Raw genomic sequence first — 13236 nt, 5'->3', positions numbered from 1 at the left:
TTAAAATAGATAAACATAATAACCAGTCTTGTATTAAGATAATAGTATCCATATTAATAGTAACATGTTTCATGACATTAATCAAATAATACAGGTAAAGTTGATGGCATGAAAATGCTGGTGGTATTTTTTTTTTATTTAAAGAGAAAAAAGAAAGGACATAAAAAAACAAAGCAGTAAAAGGGTACAAATAATACAGAATTTCAAGAAAAAGAAAAAAATATACAGTAAGAAATCACTACTTAATAGGTTACATAGTGTCTTCTTAGAAACAGTTGTCCAAATTATAAAATTAAAGCATATAAAGTAGACATTCATACAGTGATATTGGAGTCAGTTCTGTTCAATGATCCAGCAAAAGCTCAGTAATGTGGTTTTCCATCCTACACACTCGAACATACCTGTGGTTATATCCCTTAGTCCACCTTCCTTTCTTCTCTTTTTTACACTAGCAATTACACTTTTTGGGTTTTATTACTCCCACAGTTCTTATTACTTTTTTTGAAGAGAATAAAACCAAACATGACTAAGCAAAACAGAGTCAGAACAGAAGGGTGGGCATAGTACATGATGCAAAAATAGAATACCAGGTGATCAAAAGTGGTTACCATTGTGCCTCTTGCTATTTTTAAATTGAGTTCCCTATATCATCAGGTATAATAGAATTGATCAGAAAAAGACCAATAAAACCTACACTTGAGACCTTACAGGACTTCAAAAAAAGATAATAGTCAAACCATAATGGGCATTGTAGTATATCTTATTGCCTTCAAAGTGGTTGCCTATACCCTCAAACTTGATACTATCAAATAAAATAGAATATAGTACAATCAGACAGAGAAAGATGGGAAGAGTAATACTGGGGTTCAAATCAGGTTAATAGGAAAGCAAAAAAGTTACTATAATATGTCCCGCTATTTTTTAATTTAGTTTTCCCTTAATTAAAAAAATGAGAAAAAATAGATTAATTTAAAAAGGGGAGGAGATTGAGATAAGAGAGGACATTGTAACAGAACAACTCAGGTCAGAACTGAACAATTTAAGCATCATTGTGTTTTCCTACCAAATAATCTAACATAATAGTAGTCACCATAGTGCCTCTTTCCTTGAATTATTTGAGTATAACTTCGTATGCTGTAGCATCAAGCATATCAAGACAGTGTGAAGCCATTCAAGAGAATGAAAGAATTACAGGGCATTTAGAAGCAGCTAATAGAAAACGAACAACGGTTTCTATATTATCTCTTTGCCTATAAAAAATTTTGTTTATACTATTGCATATAGTAAAATATAGTAAGATACAACATGTTAAAACCAGTGGAAACAGATGTACAACAGCTTGATGGGACTTCAAAACAAGATGATATTAAATCAGCACTAGCTTTTATGTTGTGCTGTTTTCTTCAAAATAGCTATTTGTACTATCACAGATACTAAAATCAAATAACCCAGGTTAAATCCATTGCAATTAATGAGTGAAAACATTATATGGCTTCAAACCAATATGATTGGGAATCATGATTACCACATACTTTTATGTATTCCTATCATTTTTTACACGAGGGAAACTATTCAATATTTATACATGTGAGTTTGATTTATTTCACTTATGAGTATGGTCTCAAGCTGTGTCCATTTATTTATAAATGTCTCAATGTGATCATTCTTTATAGCTCAGTAGTACTCCATTGTATAAAAGTACCACAACTTTTTTTATCCATTCTTCAGTTGATGGACACTTAGGTTGTTTCCAAGATCTGGCTATTACGAATTGTGCTGCTATAAACATGGATGCACATAGATCACTGTGGTATGATGCTTTCAGTTCTTCTGGGAATATGCCTAGAAGTGGTATAGCTGGGTCAAATGGGGCTTGCAGTCCCAGCTTTCTGAGAAACCTCCAGACTGACCTCCACAAAGGTTGCACCAGTCTACACTCCCACCAACAGTGCAGGAGAGTTCCTTTTTCCCCACAGCCTCTCCAGCATTTGTTGTTGATGGTTTTCCTGATCTTGGCCATTCTTTCAGTAGTGAAATGAAATCTCAGTGTGGTTTTAATTTGCATTTCTCTAATGACTAATAATGATGAACATTTTTTCATATATTTATTTGCCATTTGTATTTCTTCATCTGAAAATTGTTTATTCATCTTAGATGCCCACTTTTGGATTGGGTCTTTGAATTTTTGGGGTCTGATTTTTTTTAATTCTTTATATGTTTTAGACAGAAGCCCTTGTCTGAGGGGCAGTTCACTAAGATTTTTTCCCAGTTTGCGGGTTTTCTTTTCACTATGCTGGAGATTTCTTTTGACGTACAGAAACTTTTTAATAAGAGGTGATCTCAATTATTGACTCTGGGAAATATTTCCCGTGCAGTTTGAGTCCTATTCATGAATTCTCTACCTACTCCTATGTCTTCAAGGTTTTTACCGAATTTGTCTTCCAATAGATTTAGTGTTTCTGGTTTAATATTCAGATCTTTGATCCATTTAGATTTTAATTTAGTGCATGGTGATAGGCATGGGTCTAGTTTTAGTTTTTGGCATATGGAGAGCCAGTTTTTCCAACACCATTTATTAAAGAGACTGTCGTTCTTCCAATGAACATGTTTGGCCCCTTTATCAAAGATAAGGTGTTAAGTGTGTTTGTAGTTGTGGTTGTATCTTCTAATCTATTCCACTGATCTTCGGCTCTGTTTTGGTTCCAGTACCATGTTGATTTTACTATAGTTGCTTTGTAGTATAATTTCAAGTCAGGGATTGTGACACCTCCTGCCTTGCCTTTGCTGCTTAGAACTGTCCTTGCTATTCTAGGTCTCTTCTCACCCCATATGAATTTTAGGAGTGATTTCTCGAGTTCTATGAGGTATGTTGATGGTATTTTTATTGGGATTGCATTGAATCTGTATAAAAGTTTTGGGAGAATGGCCATTTTCACAATATTTATTCTTCCTATCCATGAGCAAGGGATGTCTTTCCACTTTCTGAGATCATCTTCAATTTCATTTTTCAATGTATTATAATTTTCCCTGTATACGTCTTTCACTTCTTTTGTGAGAGTAATTCCTAAATATTTCATTTTTTTGGTTGTTAGTGTGAAGGTTGTGGCTTCTTTTATTTCTCTCTCTGTGACTTTGTTGTTAGTGTATAGGAATGCTATTGATTTTTGAGTATTGATTTTATATCCAGCTACATTACTGAATTTATTTATTATATATAGGAGTCTTTCAATGGAGTTTTGGGGATCTTCTATATAGCGTATCATGTCATCTGCAAATAATGATAGCTTAACTTCTTCTTTTCCTATCTTTACCCCTTTTATTTCTCTCTCTTGTCTAATTGCTCTGGCTAGTATTTCCAGCACTATATTAAATAGGGGCAGTGATAAAGGACATCCTTGTCTTGTGCCTGATTTTAAAGTAAAGGCCTTCAATTTTTGGCCGTTTAGTATGATATTAGCTGTTGTTTTGTCATAGACGGCCTTTATTATATTGAGGTAAAGACCATCTATTTCAATTTTCTGCAAGGTTCTTATCATAAATGAATGTTGGACCTTATCAAAAGCTTTTTCTGCATCTATAGAAATGGTCATATGATTCTTACTTTTGGCTCTATTGATATGGTGTATTACATTTATTGATTTGTTTATATTGAACCATCCCTGCATGCCTGGAATGAATCCCACTTGGTCATGGGGTATGATCTTGATAATTTGCTGCATCCTATTTGCCAACATTTTATTGAGGATTTTTGCATCTGTATTCATTAGGGAAATTGGTCTGTAGTTCAGTTGGGTCCTTCTCAGGTTTTGGTACTAGAGTAATATTTGCTTCTAGGAAAGATTTAGGACAGATTGCTTCCCTTTCAGTTTCATTGAAGAGTTTGAGAAGTGTTGGCATTAGGTCTTCTTTGTTTTTCTTATAGAATTCTGCAGTGAATCCTTCTGGGGCTGGGCTCTTCTTTGTAGGCAAAGATTTAATTACATTTTCAATTTTTTTAATAGAAATTGGGTTATTCAGCAGTTTTACATCTTCATGATCTAGCTTTGGTACTTTGTATGCTACTAGGAATCTGTCCATTTCCTCTGTGTTATCAAACCTTTGAGAGTAGAGGTTTTCGAAATAGATGTTGATGATCTTCTGTGTTTCTATAGGGTCTGTAGTGATTTCTCCTCTTTCATTCCTCATTGCATGAATTTGAGCTTTTTCTTCTCTTTTTAAAATGAGGTTGGCTAGGGGCTTGTCAATTTTATTTATTCTTTCAAAGAACCAAGTCTTTGATTCATTGATTTTTTTGGATTGTTTTTTTAGTCTCTACTGCATTGATTTCTGCTCTGATTTTTATAACTTCTTCTCTTCTTTTGGCTTTGGACTTGACTTGCTCTTCTTTTTCTAGATGTTTAAGATGCAACATCAGGTTATTTTTTTGTATTTGTTCTGTTTTCCTGATGTGGGAACTCAGTGCAATAAATTTTCCTCTGAGGACAGCTTTCAGTGCATCCCACAGATTCCGGTAAGTTGTATTTGTGTTTTCATTTGTTTGTGGGTATTATTTAATTTCTTCTTTAATTTCCTCTGTGACCCACTGATTACTCAAGAGTGTGTTATTCAGTTTCCATGTGTTTGTGGGAATTTTGCAATATCTTTTATCATTAATTTCTAATTTCATAGGGCCAATAGCATGCAAGGGGTAATTTCAACTCTTTTGCATTTATTTAAATATGTTTTGTGAATTAATATATGGTCTATTTTAGAGAATGACCCATGTACAGCTGAGAAGAATGTGTATTGTGTTGTTGTTGTTGGATGGAATACTCTGTATATGTCTATTAAGTCCATTTGTTCACAGGTGTAATTCAGTTCTTTTATTTCTTTGCTGATTTTCTGTCTGGTTGATCTATCCATTGGTGTCAATGGTGTGTTAAGATCTCCTGTTAGAATTGTGTTACTGCTAATTTGGTTTTTCATTTCTGTTAGTACTTGTTTTATATAACTGGGTGCTCTGGTATTTGGTGCATATGTATTTAAGATAGTTATCTCTTCCTCTTGAAGTTTTCCCCCTAATCAGTATGTAGTGACCTTCGTTATCCCTTCTGATCATTATTGGCTTGAAGTTCACATTGTCTGCAAACAGAATAGCCACCCCTGTTTTTTGGGGGGGTTCCTGTTGCATGAAGTATTGTTTTCCATCCTTTGACTTTCAGTCTGTGAGTTCCTCTTGGGTTAGATGGGTTTCTTGTAGGCAACATATGGTTGGATTTTTGTTTCTTGATCCATCCTGCCAGTCTGTTTCTTTTAATTGGTGCATTGAGACCATTTACATTAATGGTTATAACTGTTATATATTGGTTTATTGTTGACAAATTATCTTTCTGCTGTTGCATCTTTATCTTTCTGTTCTGTTTAATTGATTGCTTTGTTTAGTGGTTTTTTCCTAAATGTGTCTAGGCTGTCTTTCAGTGTTCTTGCAGGTTTGGCTTGGTGATCATGTAGCTTTTCAGCTGTTCTTTGTTTTTTTTTTTTTCGTCTTTTTCGTTTTTATCGGTACCAGGGATCGAACTCATGACTGCCTGCTTGCAAGGCAGGCACTTATGCCGCTGAGCTAAATCCCCAGCTCAGCTGTTCTTTGTCATGGAAGCATCTTATTTCTCGATCGATTTTGAAGGACAGTTTTTCAGGGTACATCAGTCTGGGTTGAAAATCATTTTCCTTTAGGATCTGAAATACTTCACTCCATGCTCTTCTTGACTTTATTGTTTGTGATGAGAAGTCTGCTGTGATTCTGATAGGTTTTCCTTATAGGTGATCTGTCTTTTCTCTGACAGCTTTTAATATTCTATTCTTTTGTTCAATTTCTGGGATGGCCATTATTATGTGTCTGGGTGTAGTTTTATTTTGGTTATGGCTATTTGGAGTTCTATATGCTTCATTGATCTTGATATCAGTTTTCAATCTCATGTTTGGGAAATTTTCAGCTATTACTTCTCTAAATATCCTCTTGAAATCCTATATGTTGTCCCCTTCTTTTTCATTTATCCCTATCAACCTTATGTTATTCCTCTTTGCGTCATCTTGCAGGTGTTGAATTGTTATTTCCTGATTTCTTGTTGTTTTTAAAAGATCTTTCCTTCCCTGTTCACTGGCTGCAATCTTGTCTTCGAGGTCTGAAATTCTATCTTCACATTCATTGAGGCAGTTTTTACAACTTTCAATGGAGTTTTTGATTTCCTATATATCTCTTTGCATCTGCTTTATATATTCTGTTTTTTTCTTATATTGTTCATCCAGGGATTCTATCTTTTGTTTAGTTCCTCCAATTTTTTAACTGTGTCTTCTTTAGATATGTTCAGCATCTCCTTCATTTCTTTTATCATTTCTTCTTTTACCTGAGAGATTATTTCTAGTTTGAATTCCTTTAAGGCTTCCCAGAGTTGCTTCTTTATTTCAGTTACTATTATTTCAGGTATGTGGCAATGATTTTCTTCTATGCACATGGCTCTTAGGCTTTCTTGGGATGGGCTGGATGTTTGAGATTGCATTTTGGTCTTTTGTTTTGTCATTTTCCTATATTTTCGAGCTTCAAGTGTTGTTCCAAATGAGGGAGAGAGGTCAGCCAGGCTGGGACAGAATTCCCTGCCCCCTTCTGACTCACAGATGTCGACAGGAAGCCCTGGCCTGGCCCCCAGGCAAGGGAGAGAGTTCTGCTGGACTGGGCAATGCTGGTGGTCTTTAATGATAAACCTTGGAAGATTGTCAGCTTGGTGCTCTTGTGGCAGTCAGGAAAAGGCATCACTCAGTTGTGATGTGGAAAGTGGGGCTGATGCATTGCCCCGCACAACACACTGCTGTCTCCTGCTTCCCCACCAGTTGGTGGTTGTGGCAGACCATGGCCTGCTGACCCCTGCAGAACCCCTCCCACTACCCTGAGGGCAGCAGTGGCTCAGCAACTCCCCATCCACCACCCATGGTGCTCAGGAGGCTGGGCTAGGAGGCTCCATCTGGGCCCTGGGGTCAGACCAGGGCTACTCACTCTTCCCCATTACTATTTGCAGCTGTCTCCTCCAGTAAAACCTTCAGATTTAGTTCAATCTTGCCATCTTCTGTTTATAGAACCCATGTTCAAATATGAATGATGTTAAAGAACAATGTATGGACAAGTTTTCAGAAAATCACACAAAACCTTTAGCTTTTTCTTCTAGAATCATAGTTTAAACATTTTAATTTTACATTGCTTGGGAGATTTCTGGGAAATTATAGGTTGAGATTTTATGTTCAAGACTTATACCATGGAATCTTTTTCATATTTGTTGTTTTATTTCATTTGAATTATGCCAAACATTTTTTTCTTATTCCAATGTCAGTTGTTAGGCTTACCACAAGTCAAATATAATATTATCTATTATTAAACTTGTAAGAGCAGGCTGAAGCCATATTCTGCTTATAAATAACAAATGTCATCTGGATGAACAGAATAGGGTGAAAAAACTGTAATAACAATTATTAATGATTATCCATGTTTTGATAACAGCAGAAGAATGTTTTCTATGTGGAGGATAAAAAACAGCAGCAAACATTTAAAAGACATTGATCATTGAATTAAAAGGAAAGTAAAGAGATCCTGATGGGTTTATATATTCATTTACTGTACTGAATTGTTCACTATTTATTGTCTACTCTGTGTTTGATATTCAGGTAGTCTTTGTGTATTGTATGATGAATGAACAGGCTACAGCCATTCCTGATGCAGTCTCATGTATTTTATTTACAAATGAGCAATTGTAGAAGAAAACTGACTACACTAAATGTATCCTGCTGGGTGTAGTGGTGCATGCCTGTAATTCCAGCACTCAGGAGACTGAGGCAGGAAGATCCCTGTGAGTTCAATTCAGCCTGGCTAACATGAACAAGTTCAAGGCCAGCCTGTACTACATAGTGAGACTATTGCCTCAAACAAACAAACCAAACAAAAAGCAGTACCTCACTGTAACAGAAGTAAAAGGAAGTTTGTTGAGTTTGATGAGACCATCTCTTTCCAAGTAGCTCAGAGACCTGAAGTTTCATCTTTTAAAATCTGACTCTGTGGGGTAGTTTATTAAATACTCATTCTATGATTAAATGTTTTCTGGCTTTGCTATATATAAGTCCATGGTTATTGTCTTAGTCACTTTATGCTCATCGCTGAGACAAAATACCTGATGCTCAAGTTGGGAAAGGAAAGGTTTATTTCTTACAGTTTTTGGAGGTTTCAGTCCATACTCAGTTGGCTCCAAGACAGGCGGGCATGGCCGGACCGCCATTCATGGCGGCTGCAAACAGCAAACTCGGACCAGCAAAGAGAAAGACACACCTTCTTCCTGCCATTACATCACATCCTGGCTCCACCCCTATGTGGGTGGAGCACTGACACCATCAATCCAAGCACTATACAATGAACCATCACAAATGAACAGTGCAAACTCACAAGGCCTGGGGGACACAAACATAAACCATGACAGTTATCAATCAAGAATAAGGACTGAGCAAAGGGTACAGTTTAGATTCTTTGATATAAAGTTCCTAAGCCATTCCTGGCCCTAAAAGGATGTCTTTGTTGGGCATTCCTTTGTCAGGTCACCAGACCTAAGCTTCCAAAGACTCATCTGTTAGAACTGGGTGCTCTGAGTGAATTATAAAGATTATTAAGTATACATAATCATGAGGATATATTAGTCAGTTTTCCATTGCTGTAAGGAAATACCTGAGGTGGAGTAATTTGTAAAGAAAAAAAGGTTTATTTAGCTTATAGTTTTATAAGCTCTGGTAAGAGCCCCCTGCCCCATCTGTGTCACTTCATGGCAGATGGTATCATGGAAGGGATCTGCATATGTGGACAGGAAAGACCGCAGGCAAAACAGAACTGGGGTCCCGCAAGAACTATGTTAATTCCTTCTGAAGGCTAAGGGACCTAACAACCTCCAGTGGGTCCCACCTCCTAACATGGCCATACTGGGGCCCAACACAGGAAATTTTGAGAGACCCTTAGACCATATCCAAATTAGATGTGAAATGAAGAAACATCTGTGACTCATAAGTATTCAGTTTTGTATCCTCCAGATCCTCATTCTAAGTCTTCGTCAAGATCCTTACATTTATAGAAATCAAAACCTCATCCTGGCAGGCCTGTTAATTCTTGATCTGGATTTGACATATGTTATTCTTTGTGGGTTCCTCTCCTGCTTGTGGAGAATATATGTACAGCATTTATTCTCTCTATTCCAATGTCTCTCTTATGATCACCTGTCCAGGTTGCACATTAAAGAAAAAAATGTAATGGGGTTTTTATTGTTTTAGTTCTTTTTTTAAAAATTTGGTCGTAAGTAACAGACTTCTTTGAGCATTTTGGTGGTCTTAGGAAAAGTAAAAAAATACTCTATTATGTATACTTTATCAAAATCTAGCATCAGCTAGCATTTTAATGGAACTATCAGGTGTAGAAATGATGTTCAGAAGATTTTGACCAAATACGAATGCTACTCGTCCACTACTCTCGTCTAAGAAAACTACAAGTTTGTTGGGGCATATATTAAAAATGTGTAAAATGCATGAAATGTAATGTGAAAGTACAAAAATTTAAATAATGCTTAGAGCATGTTAAATACCTACTTATTGCTGCTGTCTTGAAGATTGCTTCCATAGAGATTGGCTATTTGAGTATATTGTTTGTACAGGTTCTTTTATTTGGCATTCATAATATGAATTGGTTAAGTACTACAAAGATTAATTGCTTAATGAAAGTTACTTGAATTTGTGAAGCATCCTATATATTTTTGGAGTAAGGCTTAGATATATTCAGGCCCTATATTTATAACATACTTTTTAGCAACCAGAAGCTTGTCTGAAGTTTTGAAACTTCTGGTACTCCTGATTAGGTATTGCTAGCATGAAAGGAATCATGGACAGATTGAGAAGAAGTTTGTTATTGATGCAGGTGTGGGATGAAAATCAAAAGAACTTTCAGAACCAATGTATAATAATGAAGGCTGAAAATATTCCTAGAAATCTAGGAATGTTTGTTGCAGGATTTGTCTCTAACTCCTGTAGGAAAAAATCAAAATTTATAAACAGAGTTTGTTACAGACCATCACCTATAATCATTATTTTTAAACATTATGTATTCCTTAATGCAGGAAGTTACTGTATTCAGATTGCCATCTACAGCTGTGTTAGTCAGCTCTCCATCACAGTGTGAAGCTCTCCGTTCCTGAAAAATCAACTTAGAAGGAAGAAAGATTTATTTTGGCTTTGGTTTTAGAGGTTTCAGTCCATGTGCACATAGCTCCTTGCTCTTGGCCTGTGGGGAGTTAGAGTATTGTGGTAGAGAGCATGTGAAGCAGAGCTGGTCAGTTCATGGCAGCCGGGCGGCTGGGTCCCAGTGTACTCTTCAAGGGCACGCTCCCCCGATGACCTTCCTCCAGCTAGGCCCACCCTGAAAGTTTCTACCGCCCACCAACCGGACCATCTTCCAGGGACGAGCCCTATACCATGAGTGTTCAGGGGGCATGTAAGGTCAAAACCAAGGGCTGGGGTGTGACTCAGTGTAGAGTTCTTACTTTGCATGCATACGGCCCTGGATTCAGTCCCCAGCACTACCAAACAAGAAGATCCAAACTGAACCAGCAACTTCAAGGAATATCAAATTTGGGCTCTTAGTTGGCTAAAGTTTTATATTTTGTCTCACCCCTACCTCAATGAATCAGCCATATACTTTATTACTTAAAATGTTTACACAAGACTAGGGTTTTAGCTCAGTGGCGTGAGCACCTGCCTGGCAAGCACAAAGTCGTGAGTTTAATCTCCAGTACCAAAAAAATAAAATGTTTACACAGATTTTGTGTTTTTTCTCTCTACTTCATTTTCCTGCTGGAAAATGTTAGGACTTCTGGGTGGATTGCCTTTTATCAAGTCTGAACCCTGGATTTTATGAGTCTGTCATCCATACCTGTGTGTCGAATGTTTCAGCGTGCTAAAACAATGCTTTTTTTTTTTTTTTTTTGCATAGTTTTGCATAGTTCGACATTGGCCAGAACTGCTTTGCCATCACACATCTTGTTTCTTCTGAGTCTTTGTGGAATAAATCGAAGTGTAAGTTAGATAAATACTTTTATACATCAAAACAAAAAAAATTATCACGTGTCATACATTTAATACTTTTCCAGCTCCTTCCTTCTGACTGTGATAGTTTTTGATGTCAACTTGACTGGGGTGCTGAGTTAGCTGGTAAAGCATGATTTATAGGTGTTTCTGTTGGAGTTCCCTGCAGGAGAGTAGCATTTGAATGCTTGGACTGAGTAAAGATTTGCCCTCCCCAGTGTGAGCTGGCACTGATTAAAGGAAAAGACAGAGGAAGGCTAATCTATGGTCTTTTTAGCTGGGACCATCTTTTTCTCCAAAAGGAATGTTTTGCAGATTATTGGGCCTGTTACAAATCTGAAGGGTGATTAATTTTTTATTTAGAATTCAGAATACCCTGTCAATCAAATGTGAGCATAGAATTATATCCTCGGTCAGTCATGAGACTAAAATAGATATATTTTCAGACAGCAAGAGCCACAGAAAGAATTTTTTTTTTTTCAGAAAGAATATTTTTAAAAATTATCTCTGTGCATGTCATGCCGGGAAACTACTGAAAAACAATCTTATAGATGACCAGATTTCTGAAAACCTTGTTTTATAGCATTCATTGCTCTGCTGAGAAACTCAGTGCCATTTATTTTGCTATGTGACATATTTTCTTTGGAAAATTTTTTTACTCCATCTCTGAAATTCCTGAATTTCATGAGTTGGAATCAATATTGGTGGGCCTCTTCTGTCTGTCGATATATTCTTTAATTTTGCAAAGTAGTCCTATGTTGATTTCTACTGAATTCCACCTCCTTGTTTCTGCCTTTCTGATTTCCTGTAGCAAGCAGAGGTAGGGATCCCTATGTGAGTTGGGGTCAAATAGCTCCAGATTTATAGGGTGGGACAGAGTAAAGAGTCCAGGAATGAAATGGTGTGACACACTGCTCAATTCACAGGCAAATGCCTTGGCAGTCAGGGTCACTCTAGGAAACAGAAACCTTGCCGTTTCTTCCAAATACAAAGGGATTCAAATGCTGATGTGATTTCTGGAAGCTTTAAATGGGCAGACTCCAGACTTCCATGAATGACTACAAGAAGACTGAATTGGCCTGGGGGCGGGGTGCTTCTCACCTCCACCATCATGACAGAAGTGTCCTACCACACTGCAGCTCAGGAGCCAGAGATGTCATTCCTGTCCCTGTGCCCTGGCTCCACAAGGCAAGTGACCAGACAAATCTAAAGTCTCCACAGCTGTGCCAGCCAGGTCTCACATTCTCTTTCACACTGCAATGAATGAGTGGAATGGGTGGGACTCAATTTGTGTGCGCCACCCTTGCTAGAGATATTTCTGGTACTCTTGACTCCTACAAATGGAAGAACTTCTCAGATAGTTGAAATAGAAGCAAGGGCCACGTCACACAACCGCCACAGTGCAGGTGGGCAGAGACCTGTGTTCCACATGCCACCACTCAAGACGAAAGGAGGCATTGAGAGTACGTTTCACAAATGTTGGAGAGCTTAGAAAATGTCTTCAGGCTCATAGAAAGCGGTACAAATAACAAAGCCATTATTAACTTTAGGACAAGCTAGACTTTGTATGAGAAGTATGTACCGCCAGTGCCCTGCCAGGATCAAACATTAGCAGTAGTAGATAATTACAGCAAATTTTGAAACATGGACTATTGAATCGGGTAAGAGAAGAGGACACAGAGGGTGGCAGTGGTCATGGCTGACTCCATAGCTCTTCAACAGGTAATTGCTGCAATTTAGAAACAAGGAAGCAAATACCAAGAAAAATCAGCTAAAAGTACTGTAAAAGCTACCTCTGGGAATGAGTCCACTGGGCCAAAATTGCCATTTCTCCTTAAAAATTGTATTTCTGAAAATAAATGAATATATTACTTTTGAAAAGAAATTTTTGAGAAGTAGCACAGTGAGGAAATGTTAGGAAGTATGAAAAGAAAACAAATTACAAAGTATTTTGCCAACTTAATCTTTAATGTATTGTCTTCCAGTATCAGCTATTCTGGTTTCTCTTTCTTCCTTTCTTTTTTCTTTCTCTTTGTGAGCTCACTTTGCAGCCCAGGCTGGTCTCAAGCTCTCAGTGTCCTCTTGCCTCGGCCTGCTGAGTGCTGGGAT

Source organism: Cavia porcellus, unplaced genomic scaffold, assembly GCF_034190915.1.
Source record: "Cavia porcellus strain 051 isolate PalLab524CR breed Dunkin Hartley unplaced genomic scaffold, mCavPor4.1 scaffold_16, whole genome shotgun sequence".
Classification (NCBI taxonomy): Eukaryota; Metazoa; Chordata; class Mammalia; order Rodentia; family Caviidae; genus Cavia; species Cavia porcellus.
This window is presented reverse-complemented; position numbering follows the sequence as displayed.